Consider the following 14,677-nt stretch of genomic DNA (forward strand, 5'->3'; position numbering starts at 1 on the left):
TATAAAAACTAACCCCCATCTATGGAATGTTAAGCTGATACCCAAGACAGTCAAAGACACTCATAATTCAATATCCCACACTATTTTCTGGTTGTACCAAAAAATAAACAACCCAGCAAATGATTTCACCTCTTAAAAAAAAGCATTTACACTGATATTCACTGTGAAGACCTTGTGGAACTCTTCTAGATTAAACTCATAATTGTGTGTATGTGTGGGTTTGTTTTGTGAAGACACCAATATATTGTATTATCCAACAATACTTCTTCAGTTCTCTGATTCTCCAACACCAGCTAGACATCTGACGATTCAATTCAGTTCTGACACTGACTTCCCAGATTTGGCATCAGACACTCCAGTTTAAAAAATGAGTGTTTTTTTCCTTCATAAGAGGACCTGCTTCTTCCCATGTGCTCTTTTTCAGATCAATGAGGAAAACCTTCCTCCTTATATCTTCTTCTTATGTTTCAGTTGGTCAGAAGAGTATAGACTGGGAAGAGAAACGGGACCATCCTGCTTGACTTAAACCAATTATGAGTTATGCCTCTGGCGCTGGAAGAAAAAGTCCAATTTACAGTAGCAGCAAATATGACAAAATACTCAGAAATAAATTTAACAAGAAATATAGACGCCTCATAAAAAGAAAAATTTTAAAAGCTGTTGAGGGAAGCAAAAGAAGACTTGGACAAATGGAAAGGCATACTTTGTTCTTAGACATAAAGACTCAATTTCACAAAGATTTTGTATAATTTTTTATATAATCTATAAATTTAATGTAACTTCAAAGGAAACGCTAAAAGAATTCTTAACACTAGCAAGAAATTCTAATGATTAGATGGGAAAAAAGACATGAAAGAATAACCAGAAAAAAATTCTAAAATTCAAAAACTAACTTTTTCTATAAGAGGGGTAGTCATCAGTACTGGGAATCATTTGTCCCTTCACTGGATAGAATTTACATGACTATGGAAACTGTCATTTGCATTGCTCTTGGTTATCTATAGTTTATATATGTCTATAGTAAAACAGCTCAAAGACAAGGAAAGGCTGAGATAACCTGGATAAGTGAGTTAGACAAACATCCACTATCTTTTTTTGTCCATTTCCAAGCGTTCATGATTTTTTCTGACAGTATCCCCTGACCCCTGCCTTGTGATTAAAATAATTATAAAAAAAGAGATAAAAGATTATTTTATGATTGAACTAAGCCTGACATTAGATTTGGCTTGATTATTAATTATGCATAAAAGAAGAATGTTAATTTACTGCTTAGATCTCTTTAAATTTGCTTTACCAAATCAAGAGCCATACAGTATTGAAGCATGATAAAATTAAGTTGTTTCTGGAAGTTCTTAAAAGGAATATTACATTGGGCTTTTCTTTTCCTTTTTCTTTGAAACGGTGTCTCGCCCAGGCTGGAGTGCAGTGGCACGATCTCGACTTACTGCAACCTCTGCCTCTCGGGTTCAAGAGATTCTCCTGCCTCAACCTCCCAAGTAGCTGGGATTACAGGCATCCACCACCATGCCCAGCTAATTTTCGTATTTTAGTAGAGATGGGGTTTCGCCATGTTGGCCAGGCTGGTTTTGAACTCCTGACCTCAGGTGATCCGCCCACCTAGGCCTGGCAAAATGCTGGGATTACAGGGGTGAGCCACCATGCCCGGCCCTCACATTGGGCTTTTAAAAGCCTCTATTATTTGTGATCTTGAAGCTAGGAAAGCAAACCCAACAAACCCTACCAGATATCACCTGTAATATCTATAAATGTGTGGGAATTTCTCTCTTCTTGAGGTACCCCCAACACCCTAAATCTTCTGGTCAGCCAGGAAGAGACCTTCTTCACACCTGTAAGGCCAGGAGGGTACCCTGTAAGCCAGGGAATAGCTAGTTTTCCTAAGAAAGTTTTGTAAGGCACTAAGTTTCTGAGTTTCTGAATATATTCTTAATATATTTCTGGATTTTTAATATATTTTTGGGTTTTTGTGAGAGTAATTTATTTAAGTTTAGCACATTTAAAGCATTTGAAGTTCATTTTTCTCCTTTCTTTTCTTTTTTCTTTTCTTTCTTGAGACAGGGTTTTGCTCTGTTGCCCAGGCTGCAGTGCAATGGTGTAATCTTGGCTCACTGCAACCTCTGCCTCCTGGGTTCAAGCAATTCCCATGCCTCAGCCACCCAGTAGCTGGGATTACAGGCATGCACCACAATGCCCGGCAAATTTTTAAATTTTTAGTAGAGACAAGGTTTCACCATATTGGCCAGGGTGGTCTTGAACTCATGACCTCATGTGATCTGTCTGCCTCGGCCTCCCAAAGTGCTGGGATGAAGTTCACTTTTCTGATTTTCTGAGAGTCTTGGGAATATCCCATCTATATAAGCACTTATTTGTCTCTTATGTAAATTAATCCAAAAAACACCCCTTTAATTTAAGAGACTTCATTATGTAATTTTTTGATACCCCTGGGAGATAGGAAAACATCCAGTTACAAAGAAAGGTACAGTCTTTTGACAGTTATGACACATAGATGTACATATACATAGTGAGCTTAAAGCTTCAGTTCTATGTTAGCCACAGGTCAAGAGTTGATACAGAAATACCCAAACACCCTGAAGTAGACATCAAAGAGCTGTTCGCCTTCCTGGTGAGCTTGAATTTCTTGATTGGTTTAGCTCAAAAGAGACAAATAGATAAACAAAAAAGATGAATCAAATTATACATGTTCACTTCACTCAAGGGAAAAATAGATAAGGCCAGGTGCAGTGGCAGGCACCTATAGTCCCAGGCTTGATGGTTGCTAGAGCCCAGGAGTTTGAGGTCAGCTGGGCAACATAGTGAGACCCTCTGAAAAAAAAAAAAAAAGAAAACAGATATGTATAATCTATTAACCTAGTTTTGGAGACCACCAAATGATCGTACATTAAAATCAATTTCCTAATCTTTTCTGACACCAATGGGAAATAATTTATTAACCATAAATGAAACAGACGTACATGAACACACAGACAGTAGAAAGGAAGATAAACTAGAGAAATGGAGAGTTAGCAAAGTTAAACTTCTTTTGTCACTTGGCATTTATCTCCAGGAGCTAAGAAAATATGTGCCTGGACTCAAGCCACTTACTGGATACACTTTCCTGGCAATGTAGTTTACTTGCCTCTGTCAGGTGAATTCATTGGGCATTTTGGTAGAAGATCTCCAAAAAGATAATTTTTAAAAAAGGTAAAATAATGACTCCAATACACATGTAAAATGAACAAGTGTCTGAGATTTTACTTAACCCATTTATTAATGAAGGAGCCAGTAAGATATCACAACCATTTTCTTATTTTCAGTAATTAAAATATGGTATATAAAGCCATTGTCATATAATATTATAAAGCCACTGTCATAAAGCCATTGTCAAATGATATTATAAAGCCTTTGTCTATATTATAAAGCCATTGTCACAGGCAAAAAATGGTAAGAAAAAATATTGTAGAGGTATGTCAGGCAGTTAATTACTAAAAGCATTTATAATGTAATAATGTCATGGTATTTGTTAACTTAAAACTTTTTTTGCACTGTTTATGAATACAAAATTTTGTATTCATAATTTTATATTATTTTATTTTAATAATCATTCTCCCTAAATTGTATAAGCTTCAGTCTTCACAAAACCTCCTAATAAGAGGCAGGGCCGTCTGTGGAGGTGGAGGTGGAGGTAGAGGTGGGGGTGAAGGGGAATATGGTGCGGGTTCCTGTTTCAGGATTTAGAGAGTGGAAAAAGTTTGGAGTAATGATTGTAGAACTAGGCTGGAGAGTCAACCAAGGAAAAGAGTGAAGTGGAGGAGAGCTGTCAGGGGGTCCAGCTGAGGTTGAGTAGTGTATCTTCTTTTTTTTTTTTTTTTTTTTTGAGATGGAGTCTCATGTTGTCACCCAGGCTAGAGTGCAATGGTGTGATCTTGGCTCACTGCAACCTCTGCTTCCCGGGTTCAAGCGATTCTCCTTTCTCAGCCTCCCAAGTAGCGGGAATTACAGGCATGTGCCATCATGCCCAGCTAATTTTTGTATTTTTAGTAGAGATGGGGTTTCACCCTGTTAACCAGGCTGGTCTCGAACTCCTGACCTGAAGTGATCTGACCACCTCGGCCTTCTAAAGTGCTGGGATTGCAGGAGTGAGCCACCTGGCCTGCATCTTCATTTCTGATGTGAAGAACATGGGGCAGGGACTCTCTCTTAAATAGCATGGTACCATTTAGATTTTGGGTGAAGATCAGTGTTAGATTCAAGATTTTAAAAATGGATCTGACAGGTAAGGGAATAGCTAACATCTCTGGCAGAATCTCATTAACCCTTTGATGACTTACTAACATGTGATGGCACTTTTCATTGGGCTTTTGCCTTGTCCACCACTGATTTATCTCTTGTTAACATGCCTGCCCTTAGGGTGTTGAGATTGACACACATGTATGCATAGCCTCCTCCATGGGGTCAGATCTCTTTTTCCTCTTGGGATGGTGTGAAGGCAGACTTATGGTCTTGCCTCAATTAGCGTTCTTAATGCAATCTCAGTAGTTGGGGAAGCTTTTCTTTACTTGGGCAGTATTTCATTAAATGTTTGGCCGCAGAGCTGAAGTGTGGATGCTGGTGAGTGGAGAGGAAACAGAATGTGGCCTGACCTTTGCTTTGGGGCAGGTCTTTCCCTAACATCTAGGAAACTTAACACTGTGGATGGCCAAGTGGATAAGTAGTCTCTGAAATCAGTGGGGAACTGCTGCTTCAACAGTGCAGTCAATGAATGCTGAAGCCAAACTCACAATTCACCCTATTACTAACACATCACTCGATAAGATAAACTGACTATTTAGGATGGCTGGGGCACAGGAGAAATTATATAAATGTTGATTAATTTGAGGCTTCCAATTCTCTTTGTAATATCTTGTTGTTTTCTTTACTAGTGAGTTCAGAACATAAGCTCCTCTTCAAAGTAAACACAGGCCCATGAAAACTTGACAGAAAAGGAGTGGAGGATGTGAACTGGATAGATATGGAATAAAGTAATAAAAGGTAGTTAACATTTAGTCAGTGGTTAATGTGTGCCAGACATTGTAATAACTTGCATATCCAATTACTATCTGTCTATTGCCACTAAATTTTCACAATAGCATAAGGCAGATACTATTTTATCTCCATTTTATACAAGAGAAAACTGAGTCTTAGAGAAACTTAATTACTTGTCAGTGTCACACAGTTAGTAAGTGTCAGAGCCAGGATGCAAACCTAAGTATGTCTGAACTCTGAATCCTATGCTTTTTATGAGATGCTGAGAACTCAGTAGATAAAGGTACAAGTGGGTGGTTATGGGTAGAGAACAGTAGTAGGTTTGAGAAAGAATAAGTGGTCATCACAGGGGTAAAGCAACAGGTATCTTTTCTGGTGACAGTTTGAAACTATATTGCAAGTAATTTGTGCTACTAATAATTTGTTGTTACTAATAATGGAATATTTGTGAGTGACTTACATAAAAATAAATTGGAGAAAATTTAATATCACTCTTACCTGGATTCTGATGTGTTTCTCTTTAAGTGAGAGGGAAGGAAGTTGAGTTACAGATGGTTAACTCCCACTTGTATGTCCTGTGCTGGGGAAGTAATACCAGGTGTACATCAACTGTTATGGGAATGAGGTGGAAACAAGGTAAGAATCACCAGATGGAGGATGTTATGCATGGAGGATGTTGCAACTCTCATGAATGTTGCTCTCGAATCTCTTCTCCTTTGACTCCTAGGGTCTTTGAATAGAGGTAGGGGGATCAAACCTCTACTCAAGTAGACACAGAGATCAGAAGCAATGAAGTCAAAGTTGCTTCCACCAAGCTGTGTGGTCCCAGGCAAGTCACAGCTTTTTTCAGCCTTAGTTCCCCTATCTGTAAAATGCAGGGTGTATATGTGGTATACCTTTTTGACAGGCTTATTGTGAGAATTAAATGAGATTGTTTGTTTAGCTGTGATTACTATTTTGAGAGATTTGATAGCAAGCAAAACCTCTAGTCTTGGTGGGCCGAAGGCCCTGGAAGATGGCATCCTAACAGCAAACTGAAGCCCGTAACTCCTAAGACTTTCCCCCATCCCTCCCACAGCCACTCTCAGTGACCCCACCACCCCCTTCCAGTGACAAAGACCCTGCCTCTCAAGTGCTTGAACACACCAATCTCCAAACAAAAACTATTAGGTAAACTTTTAGAGGAGTGAAGACCCTGATAGGACTGGGCCCATTTTTGGTAACATGTTGTTGGGATGTTTGAGAATTAGTTCTAAAAGTCATTACTTTTCCCCTAAATGGAATTTTTCCTGGAAGGCCATAAAAATAGAAGAGATTAAAATTTTTACTAGATTGATCAGGTTACGCACATCCTCTGGCCCAATACATCACAAACAAGAAAACAATAAAAAGCATTTATACAGAGTCTTTTTAGCCAGGGATCACCTCAACACATCATAAAACATTAGTTCATGACAAGTGAGAGATTGGAATCAGCTGTGCCCATAAACTAGTGCTCATTTGCAGCCTGTGCTTTCAGGGCAGGAGAAAACTTGAAGGGCATGTGGGGTTGTATAAATAGGCCTTGTGAACGAGCAAGAACATACTCCCAGCCCAGCCTCTCCCTCCAGACTGCTTGGCTGTTCCAGTGCCCTCCTACCAAGGAAAATTGGATTTTAGTTTGCTTATGACTGCTTTGAACATGTCAGGCCCCATCTGTTCCTGAAGGCATCCAAGATACAGGCATGACATTTTACCCAGAGCCTGAACCCGTTAAAATTCAGTCTTTGAAAAGATAAAGCTGAAAGAATGATGTTATCAATAAAAACAATGATTTCCTTTGGTGCAAGTTGAAAAATTCGGTTGGTGACAGTATTTCAGATGTCATTTAAGTTTGTTAACTCTTATTCACAGTTCATCCTCCGTGACTGGTTGGGGAGCAGGGTGGAGAGGGATCTTGCTTCCATTGCACCTGACACTCCACTTTGCCCATATTTTATCACAGGATTTGCCATTGACTTGTCTCCCTCATCCAGGCTGTAAATCTACTAAGTGACTGATATATTAGGGTTCAATAAATGTTTGCCTTAATACACTTGGGCTCATTAACTCCCCTAGATTTAAAAATCATCCTTTCATTGATATATTTTATCCCAAGTTATTTTATCTCTCCTTGGCTATTATCTACTTTACATATTCATGAATTTCTCACAGAAATCTCAAAGTCAAAATATATCTCAAATTATTCTATTTTGCTTCATTACCTTAGTCCGTGCGAGCATCATCTATCATCTGGACATTACAGTAGGCTCCAAAATGATCTTGTCTGCATTCTTTTCCCCCACCAACCCATTCTCCCATTCTCTATATAATAGTCTTTTGATTTTTGTCTGCATCCACACTCTCTTTCACTTCTTACCTCCCTGTATTAGTTTTAAGCAAATTTTTTATCCAGACTATTATACTTAATATATGTGTGTATGTGTAGTAGATTATATAATATGCAATTATATACTATATGTACATATATACACATATATGTACAGACACAAATATACATACTCCTTTTTTGCTAAACATAACCACAATAGTGTTATCATATTTAAAAATGTAATGCTTTAAAATATCAAATATTTTTGAGTCAGTGTTCAAGTTCTCAATTACATTATAAATAGCATAGTTTTGACAGTTTTTAAAATATCAAGATTTGAATAAGATCAATGCATTGTGATTCATTATATTTCATAAATCTATTTTAATATATAAGTCCCCCCAACCTTGTTTTTTTCTATTACTATTTATTTGTTAAGGAACTGAATTGTTTCTCCTGAATGTCTCACACCCTGGAGTTTGCTTATCACATCTCTATAGTATATTTTAACATGTCCCTTTGTCCTCAGTATTTCTTATAGATTTGTTGATGGCTTTAGAGGCTAGATTTAGAGAGACTCGATTCAGGTTTGTTTTTTTTTTGAGGGGGTGACTACTTCATAGGTGGCATTATATTCTCCTATGCTGATGTCTGAATATCCCTCACTTAGCGATATAGCAGATATTAATTAGATGCCTACATGCATTACTTCATAGGCTGTTATAAAACAATGATACTCAGATTTTTTCATTCTTTCTTTGTTAATCAGATGGATTATTACACATCTAAAAAGAAAAATATCCTCTCATCTACTGTTTGGAAAGCAATGTTACTGGAATGAAAATAGAATTTTCTGGCTTTGGTAATAACCCTCTCTCTAAAGACAACTAAAAAGCTGGGCAGAAAAAATAGTCTTAAAAGGAACAATAAGGAAAAACAATAGTGAAGAATTATGAAATTGTGACCAGCTTGAGAAAGATAGGCAGCCTCAGTGGCTTCTGCCTGGGTGGTGTTCAAAGACTGGGACTAGGTTACACTTTTGGCAGGTTAGTGTAGGAAGGAGATAAAAGTTGGAGGCAGAAGGTTAAGACCCCGAAGGGCTTCACCATTAAAAAATATTTTTATGCTGGGTACATGTTCCTATTCCAGGGAAAAGGATGAAAGGTAGAGTCACACACTACCTTGGCAGGGACAGGGATAAGAGTTCTGTGCCCTCTAATGGTGGGAAAATTGTTGAAACACTCCTTGCTCAGGACTCAGATCTCAAAGGGATATTGCTATGGACTAAACGTTTGTGTCCTTCTCCCAATTTTTACGTTGAAATCTTGACTCCAAATCCACCACATTTGATGGTATTAGAAGGTGGATGTATTAGTTCATTCTTGCACTGCTATAAAGAAATACCCAAGACTGGGTAATTTATAAAGAAAAGAGGCTTAATTGGCTCACGGTTCTGCAGGCTGTACAGGAAGCATGATGCTGGCATCTGCTTGGCTTCTGGGGAGACCTCAGGAAACTTACAATCATGGCAGAAGGCAAAGGGGGAGCAGTCGTTTTACATGGTGGGAGCAGGAGCAAGAGAACATGAGGGGAAGTGCTACACACTTTTAAATAAGCAGATCCCACGATAACTCATATCACTATCATGAGAACAGTACCAAAAGGATGGTGCTAAACCATTCATGAGAAACCAACCCCATGATCCAATCACCTCCCACCAGGTCCCATCACCAACACTGGAGATTACAATTTGACATAAGATTTGGGTGGGGACAAAGATCTAAACCATATCCGTGGAGCTGTCGGGAGGTAATTAGGTCATACGGATGGAGCCCTCAGGAAATGGATTAATGCCCTTGTAAGAAGTTTGCTCTCTCCCTGCTCTCTACTATATGAGGACATAGTAGGAAGATGGCTATCAGCAAACCAGGAAGAGTGCCTCACCAGACACTGGATCTACTAGCAACTTGACCTTGATTGTTTTAGCCTCAAGAACTGTGAGAAATAAATATTTGTTGTTTAAACCACCTAGTCTATGGGTAATTTGTTATAGCAGCCCAAATTGACTAAGACAGATGTGCCCTGGGAATAAGGATAAGGACTATATTTTGGTAGGTCACCTTGGTGACTCAGAAAACCTTGGTTCCCACCAGGTACCTGACAGAAGGAAAAAAGTCTCTGTGAAGGAAAATAACATCATCTAAGGCTTCAAATTGTTTCTATTAATAAGTTAAAAATGGCCTGAAAACTATGAAAAACAATGAAATGCACCAAGAGATAAAACATAAGCCAGAACCAGCAGAAAAAGTAGTTCAGAAGAGACATCAGATACTGAAATGAAGCTGGGCATGGTGGCTCATGCCTGTAATCCCAGCACTTTGGGAGGCTGAGGCGGGTGGATCATCTGAGGTCAGGAGTTCAAGACTAGCCCGGGCAACATGGTGAAAACCTGTCTCTACTAAAAATACAAAATTAGCTGGGTGTGGTGGTGCATGCCTATAATCCCAGCTACTTGGGAGGCTGAGGCAGGAGAATTGCTTGAACCCAGGAGGCAGAGGTTGCAGTGAGCTGAGATTGTGCCACTGCACTCCAGCCTGGGCAATAGAGTGAGACTCTGTCTCAAAAAAAAAAAAAAAAATACCAAAATGATTCAATATGGACTGTAGAACCACTGTGCTTACTACATTCATAGAGATAAAATCCGAGCTTAAAAATCTCAGCTGGGAGCTAGGTGCTACAGCATGACACTGAATGTTTTCCTCCTAATATCAGGAACTAGAAAAGGATATGTGCTCTTGTCACTTCTATTTAACATCGTATTGGAGGTTCTACTCAGGCAATTAGGATAAATAAAGAAATAAGCCAGATAAAACAAAACAAAAAAAGCCCTATGATGCATTAGGATAATCATTAAGAGAGTGGAAAAGTGTGTGGAACTTCCAAACTAGTAGATAAAAAAACATAGAATAATAAAAAGTAACCAACCCAAAAGAATGCATGAAAGGAGAGGAAAAGGAACATAGAAGAGGTGGCTTAATGAAACACATAATGAGATGACAGATCTAAACTCAAAAATATCAGTAATTTCACTAAATGTAAATGGATTAAATGCTCCAGTTAAGAAACAAGGTTTTTTAAAATTGAATTTAAGAAAAAACCAGTATAGGCTGTTTATAAGAGATAGATTAAAAACAAAGTTTCAAAAAGGTTGAAAGTAAAATAATGGATAAAAATACACCATAGTTAGTTTTATCATAACTTAAAAAAAGTTCATGTAGTTATATTATTATCACACAAGTAGACTTTAAGATAGAAATTATTATTAGCAATAAAGTGCATCACTTCATAATCATAAAAGGTTCAAATCACTAGAAAGATTTTTTAAAACTGTAGTTTCTATACACTTTAAAAAATTTGTAATTTGTGTGATTTATTTTCTTCTTCTTAATAATTTATTTATTTATTTTAAGAGACAAGGTATCACTTTGCTGCCCAGGCTGATCTTGAACTCCTGGCTTTGAGCAGTCCTCCTGCCTTGGCCTCCCAAAGTGCTGGGACTACAGGTGTAAATCACACCTGGCCCCTTTTCTCGTTCTTAATAAACTTAGTTTTCTACCTAATTTTGTATTCACAATTCTATATCCTTTTGCTTATCTTCATCACAGATTTTTTATTCTTCCTAGTGCTTACCATGATTTTAAATTATTTTGTTGTAATTATTTGTTTCCTCTTTTAGGAGAGTGGGGGAGAACTTGCTTTCATTTTAGAATGTAAGCCTTTGAAAGTACTGAAAATGTATTGCTTACCATTCTATTTCCAGAACTGATAAAGATGTTGGATGAATGAATGTGGAGGAGTGAATAAAGAAGAATGGAGAAAGGGGGACTATAGAACTAGCACAAATGTTCCCAGGGCAGGTATAAGCAAGGGTGATGAATCTGGGGCCAAAGTAAAAGGCACAGACTTAGGTAAAGGGTGACTCCAGGCAGGGAAATGAGAGAGCCATCAAGATTCAGAGGGGAGATGACCCTATGCTTAGGGCAGATTCTGGGCAGCACAGAGGGAGCAAGAGAGGTAGAATGAGCCTCATGCAGAGGCCAGATGTGACTCTGCCTAAGGCTGGTGCTGTTTCCCATAAGTGGGTGTTTCCATTCCTAGCCTCTGAAATGGTAAGAATCATGTTCTGAAAACTCACTAAAAGCAAAGCCCCTCTGTTTTCTCCAGCACTAGCTTTTGCCTGAAGTCATTATCTATAAAAGACAGCATGTGGACATGATAATTTTAAAGGTATTTTCCAGGTCTAACATTTTATTTTTTTTCCTGCCTTTTTTTTTTTTTTTCTGAGAACTTTATTCTCTGAATCATGTAAGCTGGAAATCTGTCATTCTTGATGTTCCCTCTGTCCCCTCACTCTTCCAAAGTTTTGATGATAAATCTTTCTGTTTCCTCTTATTGATTCCTGTTTTAGTCTCCGTGGTTCAGAATTAATCACTTCTTACTTTCTAAGTGGTCTATCTGGTTCTAATGCAGTCTCCTCACTTTCCTGGTGTTTGGTTTATCTTTCAAGTCACCATCTTGTTCATCATCCAAGTATTAAAACACATTTAAGACTATCCCAATGTCTCAGGATAGAGTCTGAATTCTCTGATTGGTCTTTTCTTTTAAATCATAAATTTTGTGGGTATTTGTATATATTTATGTGGTACATGAGATATTTTGATCCAGGCATGCAATGCATAATAATCATAACATGGATAATGGGGTATGCATTCCCTCAAGCATTTATCTTTTGTGTTACAAACAATCCAATTATATTCTTTTTGTCATTTTAAAATGTACAATTAAGTTATTATTGACTATAGTCACCCTGTTGTGCTAATAGTAGGTATTATTCATGTTTTCTATTTTTTTTGTACCCATTAACCACACCTACCTCTCCCCCAGGTCCCCACTACGCTTCCCAGCTTCTGGTAACCACCCTTCTACTCTCTGTCTCTAAGAGTTCAATTGTTTTCATTTTTTTTTTTTTTGCTGACTTTAAAATGTTTATTCTTTAAAAAATTAGTTGCTTTTTATACAGCTATACAAAGTTCTTAATGTTTCTTTGGCAATGGAATATAATGGAATTTTACAACTATATAAAAATGTTACCTTTGTCTAAGAAACAGAATTTACTGTGTGTACATAGTTGACTGACAAAATTCTCTACCATCCAGCACCCTAATTAATTGACAAAATAAGCTACCTCCTATTACAGGATTCCCCAAAAGAAAGGAGGAAAAAGATACACACACACACACGCGTGTGCGCACAACCTTCTGTGGCTCAAAACACAGTATTACGGCCCTATCTGCAGGCAACTTGCAATTGCCAAATACAATTTAGTGATTAAAAAAAAAACCTTTCAGTGATGAAAAAATACAAGTCCCACTGAAGTACTGCTTTAGTTTAACTATACATAAGAAATTACTTAACCTTCTGCTATTCCAAATATATTTAATGCTCATATCTTAAGATAAGCCTTCCACCCCCAAAAGTAACTGCATTTTATCTTTGAAATTAAGTGGAAAAACAAATTAAAAACAAAAACCCAGTGCTGGTGACGAATGTACAGCGAATTCACTTCTTCATTCTTCGCAAAGACTGAAATCAGTGTTCAGGACCATGAAGATCTAGAAATTCACCTATTTTCAGAGACTTGCTTGTAGACTATGCAGCAACTTTGTTGTCTTTTTTTCAGAAAGCAGTACGATCAATCCAGACCTTTTAGGGTCCAAAAGCTGTGGTTTTCCTATATTCAAAATCTGCAAACTCCCGGCCCCCACGACCTCCTCTGAATCCACCGCGAAATCCTCAAGGGGCAGTGAAGGTACCACCTCTGCCACCACCACGCCCTCTGCCACCACGGAAACCAAGACCTCTTCTGCCTCTGTATCCCCCATGGCCACGGTTTGGACGAAGTGGGATTCCAAATGTTTCAGCATTTAATCTTTCTTCAGCCCAGGCTGGTCTCCGTTCTCTATTGTCATCATAAGAAATATTATCAAAGAAGGTTTTAGTTTTGTCATAATAGCAATTAGGTCCAAGTGGATCTTCTTCATCAGCATTTCCTTCACTGTTTTGGGTGTCAACTCTTGAGTCTCCTTTATCTTCACCATTTACAGGCTTCTCCTGTTTCTCAAGTTTATCTTCTACTTGTCTCTTGTTATCATTTCTGAGTTGCTCATTTTCTGGCCTTGAAACTTTGTGTACTTCAGCTTGCCTGTGCTCCTGATTCTCTCCTGCCTTTTGGCTGGTAGCTGGCAAAGGCCTGGTTGATACAGGACTCCTTCTCCCAACAGCTGCTGGAGCAGGTAAGTGGGCCGAGGCGGTCTGCACTGCTTGTTCCATGGTTGGGCTTTTTCTCAAACGGTCTAACTGAGGGCTTGAGTGACCTTGAGATGACTGTGTTTTTAGAGATCTTGTATCCTGTGTAAAGGCAGAACCAACCGCACTACTTTGGGGTAAGGTACCACTGTTTGATGTTTCTGTTCCAAAGGATGTCAAAGAGCTTCCAGCAACACCAACAGCATCAAAATGCTGCCCAACTAAGGAACTTGGACTGAACTGACTGTATGTGGGCATCCTGCTGAAAGGCCCCATAAGAACCCATGGACTGGAATGAAGAAGTCCATGAGCCTAGTGAGGACTGAACAATAGCTGGGTCTTGAGGCAAAGAACACTGTGGTTTTGGTGGCTCACAAACAGTAAGGTCTTTAATGTCACTCCCACGGAATATAATGTATTCAAAGACTTCATCTCGAGGTGGTATTGGACGATCTGTAGGTCTGTTTTCTGTACCAAAGGATCCAACTTTGGCAAGGGCTACGGTGGAGTTTTCGGTGTCGATGGTGTAGAGGATGCCCTCGTAGCGGATCTCTGCCTTGGAGATGAGGCTGATCTTGCTGCCGATGTAAGGCGTGCTCCCGCTCATGGCGCCACCGCCGCCGTGGCTCCCAGCTGCTGGCAGAGAGGCAGATCCCACGCCGCTGTCGCCTGCTCCGCTCGCTCCGTTGGCGCCTACAGCAGCTGCTTCAGACCCAACATGGCGGCGGCGCCGGCTCCGCTACCTCCCCCAACCTCCCGCCCTTAGGCGGCAGCGGCGGCGGCGTGGGGCATGCTGGGAGGGCCTTGTTTTGATTTTTATATCCCACAAATAAGTCTCTGCTTGATCTCTAAGGGCTTCCAGATTTCTGTCTCAATCAAACATCCAACCTTATCTCCTACTATTTCCCTGAAAAAAACTTC

General features: G+C 39.0%; 1 pseudogene; it reads right to left on the reverse strand.

Moving 5' to 3' along the window:
• Positions 1-12,422: 12,422 nt before the first annotated feature.
• Positions 12,423-14,447, reverse strand: LOC129468245 (protein LSM14 homolog A-like; annotated as a pseudogene).
• Between the last annotated feature and the right edge of the window lie 230 nt (positions 14,448-14,677).

This window comes from Symphalangus syndactylus, chromosome 18 (genome assembly GCF_028878055.3).
Source record: "Symphalangus syndactylus isolate Jambi chromosome 18, NHGRI_mSymSyn1-v2.1_pri, whole genome shotgun sequence".
Taxonomy (NCBI): Eukaryota; Metazoa; Chordata; class Mammalia; order Primates; family Hylobatidae; genus Symphalangus; species Symphalangus syndactylus.